This window comes from Cherax quadricarinatus, chromosome 41, assembly GCF_038502225.1.
Source record: "Cherax quadricarinatus isolate ZL_2023a chromosome 41, ASM3850222v1, whole genome shotgun sequence".
In the NCBI taxonomy this organism is placed as follows: domain Eukaryota; kingdom Metazoa; phylum Arthropoda; class Malacostraca; order Decapoda; family Parastacidae; genus Cherax; species Cherax quadricarinatus.
This window is the reverse complement of record NC_091332.1, coordinates 24,173,033-24,199,460: the sequence shown is the minus strand read 5'-3', so window position 1 is coordinate 24,199,460 and position 26,428 is coordinate 24,173,033.

The window sequence follows — 26,428 nt, the reverse complement described above, 5'->3', positions numbered from 1 at the left end:
TTGGTGAGGAGTCCTGTGCAGAGTGTGGATGAGCAACTTGGAAGATGGGCGAATGTGGAAGATGATTTGCCAGAAGTGGTGAATGTGAATGAGGTGAATGCTGAGATTCACCGGGAGGCATCCAGTGAGTTGGAGATGGATGCGGAGAATGTCAACCGCAAGAGGGCGGCGACACAATCCGACTCGGATGATGTTTTAACCCTGACACAGAAGCCGGGAAAAAGCCATGGGTAGATGTGGTGCGTGGGAGCCTCAAAGGTATGCCTGGTCTGGTGTTGGATCAGGAGAGGAATCATGTGGTCAGTGGAGAGAGAGGTGGCAGAAGTAGACACGCTGGTAGCATGTCAGTGAAAGGTGAAATGGGGCAGCGGGTGAAATCACATAAGTAGGTTTCCGGTGTATGACAGTGAATATTAATGGATTGTGTGCGAGTGAGAAGCGTCTGTGGGTACAGGGATTTTTACTGCGTTATGCTATAGACATTGTTTTTGTGCAGAACTTAATTTCAAGCTAGGATGGGAATTGGAGGTGGATGAGTACAGAGTGTTTGTGATGTATTCAGAGCGAATGAAGGGAGGGGTGGGAATCCTGATTCGAGAGATGAGCCCGTTTGTTGTTCTTAGGAGCGAAGGAGGGGGGTGGGCCATGTGCTACGGATAGATGGGTGGTGGAGAGGTGAGCGTATGGCAGTAGTTTGTGTGTATGCACTGGCTGAGAATGATGTGAGGGTAAAGAATGAATTTGTGCATGATGTATTGGTATATTATTTGCGGTCCTTACCCTTAGTGGCAATAGTTGGTGGCGATTGGAACTGTGTGGTGCATAGGAAGGATGTGGAGCCGAGGGGGGAGGGGTGTTTTTTGGCAGGTTTAGGGGATCTTTTGCGAGGTGTGGGATTGGGGGATATAGTTGGTGGTGGGGATTGCGAGGTTTAGCACACGTTTCATAGAAGGGGTTATGCTGCACGGCTAGATAGGTTGTATGTGACAAGGGGTGTGAGGGTGATAAAGGCGCAGACAGTAAATGTCATTTATTTGGATCATAGGGCAGTTTATGCGGATTTGACTTGGGACGGCTTGCCTAAGAGATATTCGGGGTACTGGAAGTTAAACGTGCGACTTCTCGGGGTGAGGTGGAGGGGGGAGATTTTGAAAGTTTGTGGGAGGACTTATGGGGTGAGGGTAGGGGTGCAGGCGATTTTTTGGGGTGGTAGGATGGGGTTGCAAAGAGGAGGATAAGGCAATATTATGTGTGAAGAGGAAAGAATGAGGCATGTATGACATATGGGCTCCAACAGTATTTAGAGGGACGATTGCAGGGTTGTTATGAGAGGGGTGCTGTGGTAGGTGTGTATCCCATGGAAGAAATTGAAGCATTAAAGGGGCAGATAAGAGACATGCACAATGACAGATTTGATAAGGCGAGGGTGCAGGGTTGGTTGGAAGAGGCGATGTGGGGTGACAGGCCGTCGGCCTGTGTGTTAAGGGGCCAGCAGAGGTGCAGGTTGGCAATGGAGATTGATAAGTTGGTAGTACATGAGAACTTAGGTGGGTACAAGAGGGTCCGTGTTGCAAAATACGGAGGGAATGAATGATTTTGTGGATAGGTGGTTTGGAAGATATTTGCTGAGAGTAGGAGTGAACGGTGAGGATTTAGGGAGACTGGGTGTGAATGTACCTTGTATGCTGAGTGGCAGTGATCGAATGGTGTTGGGTGGGATATTGAAGAGGGGGAGGTATAGAGAGCTTTGGAGGATATGGCGAGACGTAAAGCGCCAGGTATAGACGGGTTACCCTGTGAATTCTATGTGAGGCACTAGAGTGTTTTAAAGAATTTTTTAGTGAAACTGATGAATATGATGAAAAATGAGTGGAGGATGGGTGAGTTGCAGAGTACAGCAGTAGTAGTTTTGATTCCAAAAGAGAAGGCCCTACTACAATGCAGAACTACAGGGCGTTGTCGTTGCTGTGTGCTGATTATAAAGATATTCGCAAAAATCTTGGGGAATAGGCTGAAGTGTGTAATAGAATGGTTGCGAAAGGTCAATATGGGGCGCCTGGGAGGATGATGTATGAGGGGCATGGAATAATAAAAGATTTTGTGGAAAGTATGGAGGGGGAGAATAAGGGGGGGAGGTGTCTTAGCATTGGATTGGCAGGCAGTGTATGATTGTGTGGAACGTGAGGCGCTGTGGTATATCTTATGGAGGCAGGGTATTGGGGAAGAGATGGTGCGTTAGGTTGAGACTTTGTACAATAGGGTGGGTGTACATGTGCAGGTGAATGGGAAACTGGGAGAGTGGGTTTCAGTGGGTAGGGGCATAAGGCAGGGTTGTCCCCTGTCTCAACTGTTGTTTGCTAGTATACAGGACCCTTTCTACAGGGCGGTGGGAAGATGTTTTGGGGTGGATCGTGATGTGGGGAATGGAGGGGTGGGAATAATAGGGTATGTGGATGGCACAATGATCCTAGTGAAGAGGGAGGAAAGTTTAAATGAGGTGGAGGATATGATTGGTGGTTTTCATGGGTTTACGAATTTAAGAGTGAATGTGGAGAAGTCAAAATTATTGGTCTTAGGGGATTGGGTAGGGAGAGTGAGTTGGGATAAAACTGTGCATTCGTGTGTGGTGGATAGACTAAAGGTGTGTGGGATAGTTTATATGGGGAATGCCGGGGAGGCACAGATGGTTAATTCTGGGCTGGCAGTGGATAGGGTGGTGGGTAGGTTAAATGTCTTACGACCAATGCATTTGACGATACATCAGCGTGAAATAGTGGTAAATGTTTTGCTATGTAGTATGGTTTGGCCTGTGGTAACTGTATATCTGTTGACAGGATTGGACATTACAAGAATGCTAAAGAAGGTTTTTCGTTTTATGTGGGGTTTCGGTTGTGACTGGTTGGGTAGGAGTGTTGTTATGCTACTGGCCGATAAAGGTGGATTGGGTTTAATATATATAAGATTAAGGGTTAAGTGTATATATTTGAAGAGGGGGTTTCTTGAGTGGAAAGTCGTGTGGGGAAGGGTGTGCAAGCATTATATGAGGAGGCATGAAGGTGGTGGGTAGGATCAGAGATGAGAGAGTGTGAGGATGTGCTAAGAGCTTTATTGTATGCTAGGGATCCGTCTAGGATACTGGTGGGTGTTCTGGAGCATGTTGTAGGGGTGAGGGTGATTGCAAAAGCTGAGGGCATATACCCAATGTATGTATGGGGGGACATTTGGGTGAGGTTGCAGTAGGTGCGCATCAGACCATGAGTGAGGGAGGTAATGTTTCGTTTCCTCCATGGCATACTGCCGTCTGGTGTGGTGCTTAGGGAGCAAGGGTTGATGGTGGAAGACGTGCGTCGGGTGTGTGGGGAGAGGAAGACAGCTTTTCATGTATATTTTTGCAAAAATTTGGACTGTATAAGGGAATGGTTGGGTGGGGTTTTGTGGAAGGTGGGGAGGAGAGGGATCTCGGTATTAAGGGCGTTGAGCTTAGATGTGGGAGGTGTGGAAGAGTCTGTGCAGCGTGCATTGGTGTACATAATAGCGGATTTTGTTTTTGTATCATGGGCCATGAGGGGTAATGGGGATTGGGTGGTGCAAAAAGGGGGTCTTGGCGGCGACAATGTATAGAACGCTTAGTCGTAATAGGGGGATATACGGAAGCAGATGGGAAAGGGCTTTTCCTGAAGGGTATCGTAGCATGAATGTCAGAGGTTTGTTGGCGTTGTGAAAAACGGGGGGTGCATTGGAATTCAGGGGTTGCAACGGGCTCGTCTCAGAACTTGGGAAGGTACGAGGTGTTCTTTGATGTGGTTGGAATGTGCAGTGTAGTTGTGGTGGGTGTGTTTAAGTAAGTTTGTGGTGGTTTGTATGGAAAAAAAGTTGTTCCTATTTTGTATGGTCATGGCACTGAGATTTAATTGCGTGCATGTGTTAGGGTGTGAGTTGGCCGGTTTGGTTGGGAGTGGAAGGATGGCATTTTGAGCAAGAAGTTTGTTAAAAGAAAAGGTATACGGTCCTACACAGGCACTATTGTGAACTGGTTTACTGTTGTTTGTAATGGATATGTTAAATTTGGGATATGTCTAATGTATTATTAGGCCTGGTGGTTCTTTCAATGCAAAGGACATGCGGGCGTGATCACTACGTCGTGTACCAAATGTACTGATGATAATGTGCTATGTAACGTGAGCGTGGGATTTTTACCATAAATAAAGTGTATCTAGCAGTAGGTAAGAAAGAGTTTTCGTCATGTACCCAGAATGGGTTATATTCTTGGCAATTCAGTGAAGTTAAATGAATATTATCGAGAGAGATAGGCATATAAGGGATATGTGTTAACGTATATTATGTTAGGTAGAGTTAAGGTGAGTGATGCAAGAAATACTGAGGACTGTAGCAGGAGAGTATAGTAAAATTGTTTTCTTTATATTGTTTCATAGTAATGACTATTTTTATTTTTATTTTTACGGTATGAAGAGTTTGTTATTTAAAATAGAATTTATATTTGAAGACAATAATAAATATAAGTGCTTGTGTATGTTTGTTTGTGGGATGATGTAGTGTATGGGAGTGAGGTGGGATGATGTAGTGTATGGGAGTGAGGTGGGATGATGTAGTGTATGGGAGTGAGGTGGGATGATGTAGTGTATGGGAGTGAGGTGGGATGATGTAGTGTATGGGAGTGAGGTGGGATGATGTAGTGTATGGGAGTGAGGTGGGATGATGTAGTGTATGGGAGTGAGGTGGGATGATGTAGTGTATGGGAGTGAGGTGGGATGATGTAGTGTATGGGAGTGAGGTGGGATGATGTAGTGTATGGGAGTGAGGTGGGATGATGTAGTGTATGGGAGTGAGGTGGGATGATGTAGTGTATGGGAGTGAGGTGGGATGATGTAGTGTATGGGAGTGAGGTGGGATGATGTAGTGTATGGGAGTGAGGTGGGATGATGTAGTGTATGGGAGTGAGGTGGGATGATGTAGTGTATGGGAGTGAGGTGGGATGATGTAGTGTATGGGAGTGAGGTGGGATGATGTAGTGTATGGGAGTGAGGTGGGATGATGTAGTGTATGGGAGTGAGGTGGGATGATGTAGTGTATGGGAGTGAGGTGGGATGATGTAGTGTATGGGAGTGAGGTGGGATGATGTAGTGTATGGGAGTGAGGTGGGATGATGTAGTGTATGGGAGTGAGGTGGGATGATGTAGTGTATGGGAGTGAGGTGGGATGATGTAGTGTATGGGAGTGAGGTGGGATGATGTAGTGTATGGGAGTGAGGTGGGATGATGTAGTGTATGGGAGTGAGGTGGGATGATGTAGTGTATGGGAGTGAGGTGGGATGATGTAGTGTATGGGAGTGAGGTGGGATGATGTAGTGTATGGGAGTGAGGTGGGATGATGTAGTGTATGGGAGTGAGGTGGGATGATGTAGTGTATGGGAGTGAGGTGGGATGATGTAGTGTATGGGAGTGAGGTGGGATGATGTAGTGTATGGGAGTGAGGTGGGATGATGTAGTGTATGGGAGTGAGGTGGGATGATGTAGTGTATGGGAGTGAGGTGGGATGATGTAGTGTATGGGAGTGAGGTGGGATGATGTAGTGTATGGGAGTGAGGTGGGATGATGTAGTGTATGGGAGTGAGGTGGGATGATGTAGTGTATGGGAGTGAGGTGGGATGATGTAGTGTATGGGAGTGAGGTGGGATGATGTAGTGTATGGGAGTGAGGTGGGATGATGTAGTGTATGGGAGTGAGGTGGGATGATGTAGTGTATGGGAGTGAGGTGGGATGATGTAGTGTATGGGAGTGAGGTGGGATGATGTAGTGTATGGGAGTGAGGTGGGATGATGTAGTGTATGGGAGTGAGGTGGGATGATGTAGTGTATGGGAGTGAGGTGGGATGATGTAGTGTATGGGAGTGAGGTGGGATGATGTAGTGTATGGGAGTGAGGTGGGATGATGTAGTGTATGGGAGTGAGGTGGGATGATGTAGTGTATGGGAGTGAGGTGGGATGATGTAGTGTATGGGAGTGAGGTGGGATGATGTAGTGTATGGGAGTGAGGTGGGATGATGTAGTGTATGGGAGTGAGGTGGGATGATGTAGTGTATGGGAGTGAGGTGGGATGATGTAGTGTATGGGAGTGAGGTGGGATGATGTAGTGTATGGGAGTGAGGTGGGATGATGTAGTGTATGGGAGTGAGGTGGGATGATGTAGTGTATGGGAGTGAGGTGGGATGATGTAGTGTATGGGAGTGAGGTGGGATGATGTAGTGTATGGGAGTGAGGTGGGATGATGTAGTGTATGGGAGTGAGGTGGGATGATGTAGTGTATGGGAGTGAGGTGGGATGATGTAGTGTATGGGAGTGAGGTGGGATGATGTAGTGTATGGGAGTGAGGTGGGATGATGTAGTGTATGGGAGTGAGGTGGGATGATGTAGTGTATGGGAGTGAGGTGGGATGATGTAGTGTATGGGAGTGAGGTGGGATGATGTAGTGTATGGGAGTGAGGTGGGATGATGTAGTGTATGGGAGTGAGGTGGGATGATGTAGTGTATGGGAGTGAGGTGGGATGATGTAGTGTATGGGAGTGAGGTGGGATGATGTAGTGTATGGGAGTGAGGTGGGATGATGTAGTGTATGGGAGTGAGGTGGGATGATGTAGTGTATGGGAGTGAGGTGGGATGATGTAGTGTATGGGAGTGAGGTGGGATGATGTAGTGTATGGGAGTGAGGTGGGATGATGTAGTGTATGGGAGTGAGGTGGGATGATGTAGTGTCTGGGAGTGAGGTGGGATGATGTAGTGTATGGGAGTGAGGTGGGATGATGTAGTGTATGGGAGTGAGGTGGGATGATGTAGTGTATGGGAGTGAGGTGGGATGATGTAGTGTATGGGAGTGAGGTGGGATGATGTAGTGTATGGGAGTGAGGTGGGATGATGTAGTGTATGGGAGTGAGGTGGGATGATGTAGTGTATGGGAGTGAGGTGGGATGATGTAGTGTATGGGAGTGAGGTGGGATGATGTAGTGTATGGGAGTGAGGTGGGATGATGTAGTGTATGGGAGTGAGGTGGGATGATGTAGTGTGTGGGAGTGAGGTGGGATGATGTAGTGTATGGGAGTGAGGTGGGATGATGTAGTGTATGGGAGTGAGGTGGGATGATGTAGTGTATGGGAGTGAGGTGGGATGATGTAGTGTATGGGAGTGAGGTGGGATGATGTAGTGTATGGGAGTGAGGTGGGATGATGTAGTGTATGGGAGTGAGGTGGGATGATGTAGTGTATGGGAGTGAGGTGGGATGATGTAGTGTATGGGAGTGAGGTGGGATGATGTAGTGTATGGGAGTGAGGTGGGATGATGTAGTGTGTGGGAGTGAGGTGGGATGATGTAGTGTATGGGAGTGAGGTGGGATGATGTAGTGTGTGGGAGTGAGGTGGGATGATGTAGTGTATGGGAGTGAGGTGGGATGATGTAGTGTGTGGGAGTGAGGTGGGATGATGTAGTGTATGGGAGTGAGGTGGGATGATGTAGTGTGTGGGAGTGAGGTGGGATGATGTAGTGTGTGGGAGTGAGGTGGGATGATGTAGTGTATGGGAGTGAGGTGGGATGATGTAGTGTGTGGGAGTGAGGTGGGATGATGTAGTGTGTGGGAGTGAGGTGGGATGATGTAGTGTGTGGGAGTGAGGTGGGATGATGTAGTGTATGGGAGTGAGGTGGGATGATGTAGTGTATGGGAGTGAGGTGGGATGATGTAGTGTGTGGGAGTGAGGTGGGATGATGTAGTGTATGGGAGTGAGGTGGGATGATGTAGTGTGTGGGAGTGAGGTGGGATGATGTAGTGTATGGGAGTGAGGTGGGATGATGTAGTGTGTGGGAGTGAGGTGGGATGATGTAGTGTATGGGAGTGAGGTGGGATGATGTAGTGTGTGGGAGTGAGGTGGGATGATGTAGTGTGTGGGAGTGAGGTGGGATGATGTAGTGTGTGGGAGTGAGGTGGGATGATGTAGTGTGTGGGAGTGAGGTGGGATGATGTAGTGTGTGGGAGTGAGGTGGGATGATGTAGTGTATGGGAGTGAGGTGGGATGATGTAGTGTATGGGAGTGAGGTGGGATGATGTAGTGTGTGGGAGTGAGGTGGGATGATGTAGTGTATGGGAGTGAGGTGGGATGATGTAGTGTATGGGAGTGAGGTGGGATGATGTAGTGTATGGGAGTGAGGTGGGATGATGTAGTGTATGGGAGTGAGGTGGGATGATGTAGTGTGTGGGAGTGAGGTGGGATGATGTAGTGTATGGGAGTGAGGTGGGATGATGTAGTGTGTGGGAGTGAGGTGGGATGATGTAGTGTGTGGGAGTGAGGTGGGATGATGTAGTGTATGGGAGTGAGGTGGGATGATGTAGTGTATGGGAGTGAGGTGGGATGATGTAGTGTATGGGAGTGAGGTGGGATGATGTAGTGTATGGGAGTGAGGTGGGATGATGTAGTGTGTGGGAGTGAGGTGGGATGATGTAGTGTGTGGGAGTGAGGTGGGATGATGTAGTGTATGGGAGTGAGGTGGGATGATGTAGTGTGTGGGAGTGAGGTGGGATGATGTAGTGTGTGGGAGTGAGGTGGGATGATGTAGTGTATGGGAGTGAGGTGGGATGATGTAGTGTGTGGGAGTGAGGTGGGATGATGTAGTGTATGGGAGTGAGGTGGGATGATGTAGTGTGTGGGAGTGAGGTGGGATGATGTAGTGTGTGGGAGTGAGGTGGGATGATGTAGTGTGTGGGAGTGAGGTGGGATGATGTAGTGTATGGGAGTGAGGTGGGATGATGTAGTGTGTGGGAGTGAGGTGGGATGATGTAGTGTGTGGGAGTGAGGTGGGATGATGTAGTGTATGGGAGTGAGGTGGGATGATGTAGTGTGTGGGAGTGAGGTGGGATGATGTAGTGTGTGGGAGTGAGGTGGGATGATGTAGTGTATGGGAGTGAGGTGGGATGATGTAGTGTGTGGGAGTGAGGTGGGATGATGTAGTGTGTGGGAGTGAGGTGGGATGATGTAGTGTGTGGGAGTGAGGTGGGATGATGTAGTGTATGGGAGTGAGGTGGGATGATGTAGTGTATGGGAGTGAGGTGGGATGACTGTATAATGTGTACTGTGTTTTTTAAATAAAAAAAAATTTGGTCTTCAGTGTGCGGAGGAAAGTTAATACGATCGGCATTGAACTGCTCAGAGGAGCCATCACAACGCATAATGCACAGGTCATGTTACCCTTGATCATCAGGTTAACTTAAGGCATCAACGATGACAAATTGTAATGCGTGGCGATGAACGGATGTTGGTGTTGATGTCACCCTAGGTCTACGAGTTCGACTGGTGGACGTGTCTCGATGTTACACATGGGTCAAGGTCCGCAACATTCCATTTGAGGCGGACGAGATGGATATGCGCAGTGCCTTCAGTGGATATGGAGCCGTTCACATGGCCCAACAAGGCCGGTGATCAGCTGGTGCTTAAGTTGGCTTGCCGGAAGGTACTTTCACGTTGAAAATTACCCTTAGACATCAAATACTGTCATACATTCTGCTAGATGAATTTAGGACACAGATCATGGTCTCCTATGCAGTGCGAAGGAAGACTTGCCGGCTGTATGGTGATTATGGTCACATGGCTGTTGACTGTGGGCAGCATGAACATGCCCCGGGGCCAGATCATGGTGTGAGTCCTGGCAAGGGAAAGGAGGAGTGTGAACATGGGCGGAAGAGCGTTGGAGGGCATTGTGGACTGTGGAGCGAGGAAACGGAAATGCTTGACGTGGAGACGGTGACGGACTTGTCTCTGTCTGATCTGCCTGTTACCCTGGTCGTGCAGCCAGTGGTGATGGTGCGACAGTGGTGGAGGAAGGTGGTGAGTTATCAGATGCATTGGAGTCAGTGATTGACTCGATGATATCCCAGTCAAATGCAGTGGGACCTGGTACACAGGTGACTGGGACAGTGGAGGTGCCTGTGGATGGCGCAGACTTTGTGGGGCATCTGGATGTGGTGGAAACCGAAGGTGATGCAGAGTCCACCGGCAGGGTGAAGGTGCAGTTTGTGCAGGCGGAGATCCACCAGGTGGACACTCAGGCGTCCAGCATGGAGGAAGATGTCATATCCAGGAAGAGGGCAGTAGTGACGTGTGATTCAGATGACGTCCTGATCCCGGCGTAGAGGCCAGGGAAAAAGGTTTGGTTGGATGGTGGTGGTGGAGGGGGGTGGCACACGGCAGTTACTGATGGTGCAAGGGGAGGGGTGTGTGTCGCGAGTGGTGCATGCAGTAAGGGTGAGACACATGCCCTTGTGGGGCAGATGAAAGGTGGGAGGCAGAGGGGGTGCAAACCTTGAACTGGCCTCAGATGACACTTAATGTTGAGAAATGGTTTACCAGCTAAGGTTAAAGTTTAAATATAGGGGGAACTTAGCTCGATGAGACAGCTATCGCCCACACAGCCACCCCTGCAGGCGAGGTCTTGTGAAACTGTCGTATCCACTTCGCAACGGGCTGGAAAGTAAATACATTAATAAAAAATTACCCCTAGGGGGTATTATGTCAACATATATCAGACACTGATTGCTGACAACACTTACATGTGTGGACTCAAAGGTCTGCTTCTCACCAGGGTTTTATGATAAGTTACTAATTCGTAACTTGTACTCAACTGCACAGTCAATTGTACTCATTACAAACCAGTACACTTACCTGGGTATATGTATCTGACCCGTAATTATGCCCGGATGTCCGATGTCTTGATTAAAGAATAGTGTTCTTTGAAGAATGTTGCACTACACTCTGTTGGATTGCAACACTCATTGTTACACTGTTCATCAATAATTGTTCACACCATAATGTCACTAAAGAAGCTGATCACACTTCTCTGTAAGTGTTTATTGAGATTCTTTTCTGCAAAATGTGCAGAACAGTGTTCTTTGTTGGCTATCCTGGCATGTCAATGTCTCTCTCTCAGTAGAGTCAAAAGTAATCTGACCTCACAGCCCCCTATGCCACTGCAATGCCCCTAGAACATAAAGGAAAAGCTGACCTAGTGCTTTTTGCTTCCTTGCCAAACTTCCTCCATGAAGCAAAGCAGAATTCTTGATTCTTGCTGTCTTAAGCATAGACAACAATGTACACTATCTTTACATTGGTAACAAAGTGGGAGCAGGATTTTCCTTAATTGTCCTGCTAAGGTAAGAGATGGACTGTTTCTTATTAAACTACACTTTGCAACACTGGAGTCTTGCAAGGAGCGGCGGTCGCTTGACCACGTCACATACTCGTATTGCATCTGGGATAAATTACTTGCTGTAGCAGTAAACAAGATGTTTGCCCTTCTGAGAGGGCTGGGCCCCTCAGGGCTGAAAGGGGCTGAAAGGGGCTGAAGGGGGCTGAAACCCCCCTCGTGGAGAAAATTTCTCCACACTTAATGTTAATGGGTTGTGTGTGCATCAGAAGTGTGATTGGTTGAGTATGTATCTGTGCAGGCATTGTGTGGATGTTGGTTTTGTTCAGGAGCATAATTGTAAGGTTGTCAAGTTATTGGAGGTGAATGGGTATCGTGTTTTTGTGGCGCCTTCGGCGCAACTGAAAGGGGGCGTGGCTTGGTTCGGGTGACAAGCCTGTTCACACTGATCAGGTGGGAGGCGGGGGCTGAGGGCAGGGTAGTGAGAGTGGATGGTAACTGGGGAGAGGAGCGCGTGGCCTTTGTAGGTGTTTGTGCACCTGCAGAGAACGTGGCAAGAGTTAAGGTGGGGCTCGTGAGGGATGAGTTGGTGTACTTCCTGCATAGTTTGCCATTAGTTGCGTTAGTTGGGGGGGGGACTGGAACTGCCTGGTGCAGAGGGCGGATGTGGCACCGCGAGGGTAAGGTTTTTTTGGGGAGTTTTAGGAGACCTGCTTCGGGATGTTAACTTGCGAGATGCATTTGGCTGGGGTTGGTAGGGTATGTGGATGATGCTACAATTCTGGTGGAGGAGGAGACCCGTTTGGGTGAGTTGGGTGAGGTTGCCAGACTGTACGGGGGGGGGGGGCGACGGGCATGGTAGTTAATGTTGAAAAGTCTCTCATCATGGGCTTGGGGGCATAGCAGAGGCGGGAGGCATGGGGTTGGCCTGTGGTGCAGAAGGTAGCAAACAGCTTAAAGATATGCAGGACTGTGTATGGGAGGGACTTGGTATCGGCACGGAAGGAAAACTGATAGGTTGTTAGCCAGTGTGGAGGGGCGGTTGGGGGTGCTGAGGCCTTCATGCTTGACACTGTTGCAACGGGCGATAGTAGTGAACGTCCTGTTGTACAGCAAGATTTGGCATGCCGCAAATGTGTTTCTTTTGACGGGCACGGCGATTGGGAGAATTCAGAGGAGAGTGTTTAGGTTTTTGTGGGGCTCGGGGTGTAATTGGTTGCGTAGGGAGGTGGTTATGTTGCCGGTCAGTTGGGGCTCTTGGATTTGGGGAGAAGGGTCAAATGTGTGTTCATTCTGAGGGAGGTCATACGGGTGGCTTCCGTGGGGGAGGGCTGCAGAAGGTCTATGAAGTGTTGAGAGGAATGTATGGGGGATGGAGTTGTGAGGGTGTGAGGCAGCGTTGAGGGCGATGGTGGTGGTGAGGGTGTGAGGCAGCGTTGAGGGCGATGGTGGTGGTGAGGCAGCGTTGAGGGCGATGGTGGTGGTGAGGCAGCGTTGAGGGCGATGGTGGTGGTGAGGCAGCGTTGAGGGCGATGGTGGTGGTGAGGGAGCCGGGTAATTAGGGTGGGGGTCATCTGTATTATTTTATTGATTTATTTACTGATCTGTAATGTTTTAAATAAAATATAAAAAAAATAAGTCATACAAAATTTTCTAGATAAGTTGACAGCAGCAGTAGCAGCAGCAGCAGCACTGGAGGCGGCGCCAGGAGCTGTGACTCAACCCCTGCAACCGCATTTAGGTGAGTACACAACCCGTGACTCCCCGTAATCACTACTTCCTGTCAGGATAGCAATTCTCCCCACTCTCTCCTCCCCACTTCTCATTCTCTCCTTCCCACTTCTCATTCTCTCCTCCCCACTTCTCATTCTCTCCTCCCCACTTCTCATTCTCTCCTCCCCACTTCTCATTCTCTCCTCCCCACTTCTCATTCTCTCCTCCCCACTTCTCATTCTCTCCTCCCCACTTCTCATTCTCTCCTTCCCACTTCTCATTCTCTCCTCCCCACATCTCATTCTCTCCTCCCCACTTCTCATTCTCTCCTCCCCACTTCTCATTCTCTCCTCCCCACATCTCATTCTCTCCTCCCCACTTCTCATTCTCTCCTCCCCACTTCTCATTCTCTCCTCCCCACTTCTCATTCTCTCCTCCCCACTCTCGCCGTGGTTCGATTCCTGGCAAAGGTGGAAACACTGGACGTGTTTCCTTAGACCCCCTGTTGTCCATGTTCACCCATCAGTAAAATAGGCACTTGGGTGTTAGTTGACTGGTGTGTGTCGCATCTTGGGACAAAACTGACCTAATTTGCTGGAAATGCTCTACATAACAAGCGGCTTTCTATATAGTAGTATGTCACTGATGTCAGCCTTGTATACCTTGTACATGTACTTGTAGAAATAAATATATTATTATTATTATTATTATTATCTATCCTCCACACTCTCTCCTTCCATGTATCCTCCCAACTCTTTCATTCTATATACTATTTGCACGTGTCAGTGTCTGTCGTAGCATGAACCAGGTCAGGGAGAGAGGTAAAGGTACGTAATGAATGAAGCTACAGGAATGGAGGAGAGTGAAGAGTGTTATCTTGCATAATTCACATTCGTGTGCCTAGTATTGTAAGCTGATCCTCTTCATTGTTAATGTATATAACTCAGATTGGTTTAGAAAGACATGCAAGCAAACACTATGACATATTTATTAGAAAACGTTTCGGTCCTGGGACCTTGATCACTTCTAACATGCAGAGGTAGAAAGAAGTTATATATAGGCGGAGAGTGAGGTGTGAGTGATTGACCTGAAGAATGCCGGCAATATTGGGATGAGGACATGGCATTCTTCAGGTCCGTCACTCACACCTCACTCTCCGTCTATATATGTCTTTCTCCCTCTGTATGTTAGAAGTGATCAAGGTCCCAGGACTGAAACGTTTCCTAATAAATATGTCATAGTGTTTGCTTAAGTGTCTTTCTAAACCAACTTGTCGGTATTTATTACCAAGGTTTATACCATAACCAAGTTTACCTCACTCCTGATATATCTCCTTTTATTGTAACTGATTTTCACACAGTTGAGTTAGTTAGCTGATTTATATTGTTATGGAAATTATCATGACTGTTTTCTACAGGGACCCAAGTGGAAATAAGTCACTTTGTTTGACTTTTTTTGGGTTATTCTGGTGGGTAACTTACACATATATTAGACTATGACAATTGTACTTACTTGTACCTTACTACTTACTACTTACTAATCATACAGAATATGAAAAAGATTTGGGAGTCCGGGTAAGCAGAAATCTTAGCTAATACAGCAGTGTCTAAGTGTGCGCAATAAGATTAATAGATTATTTGGATTTATTTCAAGAAGAATAGATGAGTAAGACACACGTGCAGCAGTTAGGTGTTTTTATTGTAGAAACGTTTCGCCTACACGGTAAGATTCTTCAGTCAAATACAGAGGAGAATTAATATGAAGACATCAGTAGTGAAAAGATAAAGATGAAGCGATCAGTCCATCAACCTTGGAGAAATAGTTCTTGAGGTAGTCAGTCCCTCACCTGGAGAAGGGTTAAGGTGGTCAGTCCCTCACCTGGAGAAGAGTTAAGGTGGTCAGTCTCTCACCTGGACAAGAGTTCAGCTCCATAGTCTGGAACAATGTGAAGCTGAAGCATTATATATCGATGGTGATATATATTATATGACGTTGATAATATATATTCACCAGAAACGAAATCCTGACACGAGTCTTGGCCAGATGGTAACCCTTCACTTTCTCCTGAAGAACTGTCGGAGTTGGTTCAATTGATATACCGTATACAGCCCAATGACAGGGGCACAGTGAGTCATCGTGTCTTATGATAAAGACACGATGAGTCTTCTTCAGCACAAGTGGTATAGCAGTTACCTATAATCGTCGAGATGCCCTGTAGCTGGAGTACAACACGTGCCACTAGTGTCTTCTGTCAGGTGTGTACGATGCAGTAAGTCGTCTCCAGCTCAACAAACTCGTCTGTTGGAGCCTTACAAAGAAGGGCCTCGCATTACAGTGCTTTGCTTTACGGCGTTTCGCTAATACAGCAGTTTTCCATTATACTCCTTCCTCATTTATTCAGACTTCCTACAATAAATATATTCTTCACTCACTATAAGCTAAGGACGAAAACATTTTAAAGTAATGTGTATAAGGTATATGTATTTTTTTAGGCCTAGCTCTATTGCTCACTTAATATATGATAGTGTGAACATGTTATCAGGTTTTTATATGCATATGAAAATGAAAAGAGGATGTTTCACTTCACAGTGATAGTCGCTTTATAGCAGCAGCCCGGAACCTAACCTGCTGTATAAGTGGGGCCCTCCTGTGTACTGCTGAAGATGAGGCTATCAAAGTCTCGAAGACGTCGGAAACTCACATACACATATGAACACACACACATACACACACACACACACACACACACACACACACACACACACACACACACACACACAAACACACACACACACACACACACACACACACACACACACACACACACACACACACACACACACACACACGCACACACACACACACACACACACACACACACACACACACACACACACACACACACACACACACACACACACACACACATATGAATGACATGACGGAAGGGATAGAATCAGAATTGTTCTTGTTTGCAGATGATGTGAAGTTAATGAGAATTAAATCGAATGAGGATCAGGCAGGACTACAAAGAGACCTGGACAGGCTTCAAGACTGGTCCAACAACTGGCTCCTCGAATTTAACTCTGCCAATGCAAAGTCATGAAGATCGGGGAAGGGTAAAGAAGACAGCAGAGTGTAGGCTAGGCGGCCAGAGACTGCAAACCTCACTCAAGGATAAGGATCTTGGGGTGAGTATAATACCGAGCACATCTCCTGAGGCACACATCAACCAGATAACTGCTGCAGCATATGGGCGCCTGGCAAACCTGAGAATAGTGTTCCGATACCTCAGTAAGGAATCATTCAAGACTCTATACACCATACATGTCAGGCCCATACTGAAGTATGCAGCACCTTCATGAGTGGTGAGAAGTGCGTGGCAGTGAGAGAGCACAGGGCCGTTCTGTTGCCCCCACCACCACCCACCACCATGACCACCAGCCATCCACCTCATCTACCTGTGGCTGTTTGCACCCTTGTACCGGGTCCTAATACTGTTTTGGCTCACATAATTGGTCAAGCTGAGCACCAACGATAAAGCCAGTTATGTGAGTTCACCGAGAAAGCGCATTTCTTCCGACGACAGTGTGAGTGTAGGAAGTGTCGGAGGCATCAGTCATCACCGCACAGGACTTCCCCTTCACTCGCCACTCCGTCTACTACTACAGACTCCAGTGATAATTTTCTGTTTAGAGACATTTTTCTTGCATTTAAAGACATTTGCATGTGTGAGACATTTATAGTGAATTTCTTGTGTACTAAGTCTTGTGTTTTCAGTGTAGACTCAGTGTTTCTTTGACTCATTATTTTTTGCAATATTTTTCAGTGTTATTCGCTCATCTTATATTTTTTTATCTGTGTTTTTTTTTATGCTACTCTCTGTCTGTAGTAAGTATTATTGTGTAGTGTACCAGTCAGTCACTCCGTGTGAAGTGATTCATTAATTTTTTTATTTGTATTCTTTCAGCATTGTATTCTCCAGTAATTGTCATTGTATTTCATGCAGTGATATTCACCCTAGTATACCAAATTATCCATTTAATTCTATGTGTACCTTTTTTTTCGTATGCCAGCAGTGTCTCATTCCTCTAATTTTTTCGCAGACTTGTGTACCATTATTTTTGCCAGCAAATTTTTGTCGTATCAGTCACGGCAAGATTTTGTTGTAAGAATATACTAAAATAATGAATACGTGATTAAGTGTTGTGTGCCCCGCCACTTGTAAGTGTTACACTTGCCTCACCACTTGTAAGTGTTACACTTGCCCCGCCACTTGTAAGTGTTACACTTCCCGTTTTGTTCCTTGTTTTATTTTTATTCATATTTTTCATATTTCTTTGAACAAATTCACTCTTAGCATAATTTTCTTTTTAACGTAAAGTGTTTTCTTTACTCTGAGTAAATTGTTTTGTCTAATTTACAATTAAGAGTTAAAGTGTTCAATCAGTTTTTCTTCATATTTTTATTTTATTATTTAACCTGAGTTTTCCCAGTGAGACTTTATTACTGCAGTGATTATTTCTATGCCTTATTTTGTTGAACTTGTTCTGCAGTGAATTATTTTGTTGAACTTGTTCTGCAGTGAATTATTTTCATTTATTGATATTTTTATGCATTATTCTCAGTTTATTATTGCATCTTGGGGATTAGCGTGGACGGTTACAAAGCATGGCTTGCTTCTGCAGTGTTTTAAAAATTGAGGTTGGAGAGTTGAAGGAGGAGGTCTTGCTTCTCCAGAAGGAGATTAGGAGGCTGAAGGTCCACCTCAATGGGTCTGGGAGAGAGTGTGAGGTGGCTGGAGTTGTGGGAAATGAGGCTTCTAGCAGTGAGGTGCAGTCTGTCTCTCGCTGTGAGGAGGCTGGAGTTGGGGAGGTAGCAACGGCTACCAGCAGTGAGGTGCAGCCCAGCACCTGCTACAAGTGGCGAGTGGTTCACAGTAATGGGAGGCACATCAGAGTAAGGAAAGTTAAGAGTGAAGATCTGAAGGTAGGAAATCGCTTCTCTGTTCTTCAGGATGAATGTACTTCAGTGGCCAGTGAAGGTAAGGGTACTACTGCCCCTGCTAATGGAGGTAAGCGCATTCTTGTGGTTGGTGACTCTCAGGTAAGATATATTGACCGTGCTTTTTGTAATAGGAATAAGAAGATGAGAGATAGAGTGTGCTTCCCTGGAGCTGGTGTTGGGGACATTGTCAACAGGCTGGATAATATCATGTCAGGTAATGGGAACAAGCCCATTATCTGTCTCAGTGCTGGTGGAAATGATATTGGGAAGGGTAGGAGAGAAGAGCTGCTAGATAAGTACAGGTCAGCTATAGATTTCATTAAGTCTAAGGGAGGGATCCCAATCATATGTAGCATCTTGCCTAGAAGGGGAGTAGGAAATGAATGGTTGTCTAGGGCAATTGGTGTAAATTGCTGGCTAGACAGATACTGCAAGGAACTTGCAATCCCATTTATTGACAACTGGAACAACTTTTATGGCAAACATGATATGTATGCAAGGGATGGGGTACATCTCTCTGGGGCAGGGGTGGTAGCACTTGCAGACTCGATTGAGAAGGCCATTGGTGAAATGCCTATGATTTTAAACTGATGGAAGATAGAGGTATGGGTGTGTGTGGGAAACAAGCAGGTTGCAACACTAGGGTTGGAAACAGTAAATGTATAAAAGGCATTCAGCATGAAGTTATAAATAAAGACAATAGATCAGGTCAGCAAACAAAGGGGGACAGCAGAGGGCAGCAAGGGACTAGCTCCCTTAAGGTTTACTATACTAATAGCAGGAGTGTAAAAAATAAGATAGATGAGCTAAGATTAATTACAAGTGCAGGAAACATAGATATTATTGCTATAACAGAGACCTGGCTCAATCTGAAAGATAGAGAGATGCCCTCTGAATGTCACATACAAGGCTATAAATTATTCCACACTGACAGGGTCAACAGGAAAGGTGGTGAAGTAGCGATGTATGTCAGAGACAATTTAAATTGTTGTGTTAGACAAGATATTGAATTAGAAGCGTCAGCCACTGAATCTGTTTGGTTACAGCTTCTCGAGGGCCGAGAAAAACTAATTTTGGGTGTGATTTACAGGGCCCCAAATCTTGATAGGGAGTGCAGTAAACTTCTATGGGACGAAATTCGTAAGGCATCTACATACGAAAATGTTGTGCTAATGGGAGATTTCAACTATAGACAGATTGACTGGAGCAATTTGACAGGAAATTTAGAGTCAGGTGACTTTCTTGATACAATCCAGGATTGTTTTTTAAAACAGTTTGTGACAGAGCCAACTAGGGGAAATAACCTCCTTGACTTGGTTCTTGCCAGTAGGGAAACACTAATTAATAATCTTGAGGTTAATGATGAGCTTGGGGAAAGTGATCACAAATCACTCAGTTTTAATATATCATGGAATTCCCCTAATAATGGCAATCAAGTCTCCGTCCCTGACTTTCTCTTGGCTGATTTCATAGGACTGAAAAATTACTTAGGTGGGCTGAACTGGAATGACCTGACTAAGGGTCAGGTAGGTGGTGATGGTTGCCGATATGATGCTTTCCAGGGCATAGTTCTAGCTGCTCAGTCAAATTATGTTCCAAATAGGGAAATCAGATCAAACAAAAATGATCCTAAATGGATGAACAATAGATTAAAATATCTGATTGGTCAAAAGAGAGGCATATATAGGCAAATCAAAAGAGGAGAGGGGCAATTAAGAAATCGATATATTCAGTTAAAGAGAGAAATAAAAAGGGGAATTAGAAAAGCAAAAAGAGATTATGAGGTTAAAGTTGCAAGAGAATCGAAGACTAACCCAAAAGGATTCTTTCAGGTATACAGAAGTAAGATCAGGGACAAGATAGGCCCACTCAAAAGTTCCTCGGGTCAGCTCACTGACAGTGATAAGGAAATGTGTAGAATTTTTAACACATACTTCCTCTCAGTTTTTACACAGGAGGATACCAGCGATATTCCAGTAATGATAAATTATGTAGAACAGGACGATAATAAACTGTGCACGATTAGGGTCACAAGTGACATGGTCCTTAGGCAAGGGTTCTAAAGGAATGTAAAGAGGAGCTTAGCACACCTTTGGCTAATTTTTTCAACATATCACTACAAACTGGCATGGTGCCAGATAAGTGGAAAATGGCAAATGTGATACCTATTTTCAAAACAGGTGACAGGTCCTTAGCTTCGAACTATAGACCAATAAGCCTAACCTCCATAGTGGGAAAATTTATGGAATCAATAATTGCCGAGGCAGTTCGTAGCCACCTTGAAAAGCATAAATTAATCAACGAATCTCAGCATGGTTTTACAAAGGGGCGTTCCTGCCTTACGAATTTATTAACTTTTTTCACTAAGGTATTTGAGGAGGTAGATCATGGTAATGAATATTATATTGTGTATATGGACTTCAGTAAGGCTTTTGACAGGGTCCCACATCAGAGACTATTGAAGAAAATTAAAGCACATGGAATAGGAGGAGAAATTTTTTCCTGGATAGAGGCATGGTTGACAAATAGGCAGCAGAGAGTTTGCATAAATGGGGAGAAATCAGAGTGGGGAAGCGTCACGAGCGGTGTTCCACAAGGGTCAGTGTTGGGCCCCCTGCTGTTCACAATGTACATAAACGACATAGATGAGGGCATAAAGAGCGACATCGGCAAGTTTGCCGATGACACCAAAATAGGCCGTCGAACTCATTCTGACGAGGACATTGGAGCACTCCAGGAAGATTTGAATAGACTGATGCAGTGGTCGGAGAAGTGGCAGATGCAGTTTAATATAGACAAATGCAAAGTTCTAAATGTTGGACAGGACAATAACCATGCCACATATAAACTAAATAATGTAGATCTTAATATTACGGATTGCGAAAAAGATTTAGGAGTTCTGGTTAGCAGTAATCTGAAACCAAGACAACAGTGCATAAGTGTTCGCAATAAAGCTAATAGAATCCTTGGCTTCATATCAAGAAGCATAAATAATAGGAGTCCTCAGGTTGTTCTTCAACTCTATACATCCTTGGTTAGGCCTCATTTAGATTATGCTGCACAGTTTTGGTCACCGTATTACAGAATGGATATAAATTCTCTGGAAAATGTACAAAGGATGATGACAAAGTTGATCCCATGTATCAGAAACCTTCCCTATGAGGATAGACTAAGGGCCCTGAATCTGCACTCTCTAGAAAGACGTAGAATTAGGGGGATATGATTGAGGTGTATAAATGGAAGACAGGAATAAATAAAGGGGATGTAAATAGTGTGCTGAAAATATCTAGCCTAGACAGGACTTGCAGCAATGGTTTTAAGTTGGAAAAATTCAGATTCAGGAAGGATATAGGAAAGTACTGGTTTGGTAATAGAGTTGTGGATGAGTGGAACAAACTCCCGAGTACAGTGATAGAGGCCAGAACGTTGTGTAGCTTTAAAAATAGGTTGGATAAATACATGAGTGGATGTGGGTGGGTGTGAGTTGGACCTGATAGCTTGTGCTACCAGGTCGGTTGCCGTGTTCCTCCCTTAAGTCAATGTGACCTGACCTGACTAGGTTGGGTGCATTTGTTTAAGCCGGTAGGAGACTTGGACCTGCCTCGCATGGGCCAGTAGGCCTTCTGCAGTGTTCCTTCGTTCTTATGTTCTTATTTAAAATTTTATTAGTTAATTTCTTTATTAGCAAGAGTAAAGACAGCTCATTTTGCATTTAATTCAGTCTCCAGTAATATTTTTACTTGTAAATTTCAATGTTTTTTTTTTTATCTTGGCCAACAGTCCTTTACATTGAGTTGTCCTTCCTCTTGCAGTGTATCTTAGACATTTTTTATTACTTATGCAGAATTGTTAAGCATTTTCTTCCACTTAAGCTTACTGTGTCATTTCTCTATTTTTTTTGCCTTATGTCCTTGAGTAAGTTCCCTATGTCCCAGTCACTGAATGTTCACTTAGTGTATCATGCCAGTCAAAGTCAATATGAATCAGTCCACAGTACCAACATTCCCTTACTGACTGAAAGACAATACCTAGCCCTTGAGCAATGTGTTTGTTCTCACAGCTTGTATCTGAGATTTGTTAAAGTGCTGCGAAATGTGAAGTTCAGATTAAGTTCCTATAGATCCGTGAATTACTTATTAACGTAGCCGAGCGGTCAGGCACTAGTAATACTGTCACTCCTGTCTGGACTCCAGCCACAATATCATGCACGCAGGATAGTGCGACTACTATCCTTGCGATGGCGACTTGTTCAAGTATTCGTTCCTTCCCAGGGGACGCTTTGAGAAGAACTTTACTTGCAACGATGGAAATAAATGGTATAAAATACCGACACAATGGCAATATAAACACAAATGCAGTATAATGTGATCCTTTATTGACTACGTTTCGCCCACACAGTGGGCTTTTTCAAGTCACAAACAGAACTACCTGGGGTGGAAGGAACGCGAGTATTTATAGTCCGGCTGAGGTCAGGTGAAGAATGCTGCATCTGATGATGTACCGAGTTGGGTTGTAGAGTCTAAAAACTTGGGTAGCTTGGAAAGGAGACTGGACAAGTTTGTGAGCAGACCTTCTACAGTGTTCTTATGTGGGATAGCGATGAAGAAGTTTCTTGGCAAGTGGTTCAGCTATGTTGTAGAAGCCACTATTCTGGTTGAAGTTGTCGGATATAGAAATAAGTGATGATTCCAGGATTCTTCGGTATTGAGTGTTGTCTTCTGTGGCGATAAGTCTTGAGTTTCTGTAGTTTATCAAGTGGTTGTGTGAATTACGGTGTTGTACGCAGGCATTCCTTGTGTCGTCAGACCTGCTTGCGTATTGGTGTTCTGAAATACGTGTTTGGAGGTCCCTTGATGTTTCGCCCACGTATAACTTGTTGCAGTCATTACAAGGGATTATGTATACCCCTGCAGAGGATGGAGGCTTGTCCTGCCTACTACTGGTGATGTCCTTGATGGTCGTGGTTGTGGAGGTAGATACTTGGAATGATGTTTTGGCAAAGATGTTGGAAACATGTTTGGCAATGGAGTTGGTGGGAAGGACTATGTATCTCTTCTCGGCAGTGTCTTCTCTGGGTGTGTTGAAGATGTTTAGTGCTCGCCGTCTGCAGTCTCTGATGAAGTGACGAGGATAGTGGAGTTTGGAAAATACCTGTTCAATTATAGTGCATTCTTCCTCAAGGAACTCGTTGCTGCAGATTCTGAGTGCACGCAGGAAGAAGCCTATAATTACACCACGTTTGGTTTTGGTGTAATTATAGGCACCAAAACCAAACGTGCCATCTCTAGTTTGTATTAGTTGTATGTCAGGACGACATACGTTAGCGTCGCCGAGCTCTCAGTAGTAGTACCAGTTACCAGTAACCAGTGTACCAGTAGATGACTCGCTACCAACCGTCTCTGCGTGAATCACTGACTGCATTGCTGCTGACCACAGCAGTATTCAAACACCCCCTCACATATGGGTACTGGGGTTAATTAAGCAGTCTTACGAGTGAGAGCAAGGAGGCAGGTCACGGCTGTTTGGCGCTTCCCACACTATCCGTAATATACGTACTACCAGCCTACATGAGTATTTCTTTACCCTATCCACGTGTTCGAACCCCACATGATAAGGGGAGACATGATAACGACATACAAAATACTGCGAGGAATTGACGAGGTAGACAGAGACAGGATGTTCCAGAGATGGGATACAGAAACAAGGGGTCACAATTGGAAGTTGAAGACTCAGATGAGTCAAAGGGATGTTAGGAAGTATTTCTTTGGTCATAGAGTTGTCAGGAAGTGGAATAGTGTGGTATGTGATGTAGTGGAGGCAGGAACTAAACATAGCTTTAAGACGAAGTATGATGAAGCTCATGGAGCAGGGAGAGAGAGGACCTGGTAGAGACTAGTGAAGAGGCGGGGCCAGGAGGTATGAATTGACCCCTGTAACCACAAATAGGTGAGTACACGCACACCCTCATCTTCTGAGGCGCATATCAATAGCCGCTGAAGCATATGGGCTCCTGGCAAACCTATAAATAGCGTCCCCTCACCTGAGTAATGAGTCATACACGACACTACAACTTGTACGTCAGGCCCATATTTGAGTATGCATCACCAGCATGGAACTCACACTAAAACGTCAAGAAATTAGAGGAACGTCAAACGTTTGAAACAAGACTAGTCCTAGGAGAGGACAGGACAGGAGAGATAGGAGGGACACGATAACGACATATAAAATACTGAGAAAAACTGACAAGGTTCATAGGGACAGAATGTTTCAGAGATGGGACACAGCAACAAGGTGTCACAAGCGGAAAAAGAAAACTCAGATGACTCACAGGAATGTTAGGAAGTATTTCTATAGTCATAGAGTTGACATGAAGTGGAACAACTTGGAGAGTTATGTAACAGAGGCAGGATCCACACATAGCTTTAAGAATAGATACGATACAGCTCATGAAGCAAAGAGTGGGTCTAGTAGCGACCAGCGAAGAGGCGAGGCCAGAAACTGTGACTAGACTCCCTGCAACCACAAATAGGTAAGTACAGATAGGTGAGTACACACACACAGAGGCCAGGTGCGGTAAATCGACCTCTGCGACCACAGATAGGCGATTACACACACAAGTGAATACACTACAGTATATCACAACATAATCGAAGTACAGACGTGAAGCGCAGGGCTATACGTCTGAACTTATGAAGATGCCTCCACCAAATTCAACTTCAATAGCAGAAACATCCAATGGGATCAAATCAACCAAATTCTAAATGAAACAAGCTGGAAAGATGTACTAAACAACACGGATCCGAACCTTTGCTTAGACAGTATTAACTCTGTGGTACTTGAGGTATGCTTAAGGCACATTACCCTAAGAAAAAAGAATAGAAGCCTTAGACTAGAAAGAAATGCTCCTTCTACAGGAAAAGGTGAAGAGTCACAGATCTGGTTCTAACAAATAGAACACAAAGAGTAATATTAAACAGAATAAAGTCTAAGGCAGCTACTGTGAAAATCTTTGTTCCACAAGATACAATAGTCTCTCCCATCCTTTTCTTCATCCTTGTATCTGACAGAGATGTAAGCCACAGCACCGTGTCTTCCTTCCAGAACTTGCATAACAGTGTCACCCATTGAGGACACTGCAAATCTTGAAGCGGACATTAACCAAGTCTTTACATGGGTCTCAGAAGACAATATACCTGAAGTATACCTGGAGAGGGTTTCGGGGGTCAGCGCTCCCGCAGCTTGGTCTGAGACCAGGCCTCGTGGTGGATCAGGGTCTGATCAACTAGGCTGTTACTGCAGGCCGCGCACAAACTGACGTACGAACCACAACCCGGCTGGTCAGGTACTGACTTTAGGTGCCTGTCCAGTGCCTTCTTGAAGACAGCCAGGGGCCTATTGGTAATTCCCCTTATGTATGCTGGAAGCAATTGAACAGTCTTGGGCCCCTGACACTTATTGTGTTGTCTGTCAGACTACTCGTGGCGCCCCTGCTTTTCATTGGGGGAATGTTGTATCTCCTGCCGAGCCTTTTGCTTTCACAGGGAGTGATTTTCGTGTGAAAGTTTGGTACTAATTCCTCTAGGATTTTCCATGTGTATATTATCATGTATCTCTCTCGCCTGCATTCCAGAGAATACAAATTAAGGGCCTTTAACCGTTCCCATTAATTTAGGTGCCTTATCGTAATTATGTGTGCTGTGAAAGTTCTCTCTACACTCTCCAGGACAACTCGAGGCAATAAAAACTGGATCGGAGTATAAAACAAAGTCCAACCACACAACAGAGCAAGAAACTAATGTGAAGGACCTGGGAGTGATACTGTCAGATGATCTCACTTACAAAGATTACAACAATGTATCTATCACATCTGCTAGGAAAATGATAGGATGGGTAATGATAACTTTCAAAATTGGGATGACAAGCCAGTGATGTTTCTCTTTAATTTGCTTGTTCTCTCTAGGCTGGAATATTGCTGTACACTAACGGCCCCTTTCAAGGCAGGTGAAATTGCTGATCTGGAGAATATACAGAGAACTTTCACTGCATGTATAAGTACGAAAAAGGACCTAAATAACTGGGAACGGTTGAAGTTCCTTGGCCTATACTCCCTGGAACGCAGGCGAGAAAGATACATGGTAAAATGCACTTTGAAAATCCTAGAGGGACTAGTTCCAAATCTCCACACTGGGGGATGTTGCACCGCGTGGAGGCATTAATTTGAACCTGCACCATTGCAGATGAATACATTGTATCAACCCACCTCACCACTCCCATGCCAAACCCGAGATGCAACAAACTAGCCCTCAGAAAGTTTCTATCCACACAGTCGTATGCATTTTCCAAATCAATACCCAAAAGCCCTCCCCCGTTGCAACCCTCCAAAAAATCCCTAATGCGGCCATGCCCGTCTCTCATACTTCTGCCCGGAATACCCATCTGCCCCTTATGAATAACCCCACCTAACACCTTCATCCTATTGCCCAGTATCTTTGCGAAAATCTTGTAGTCGGCACA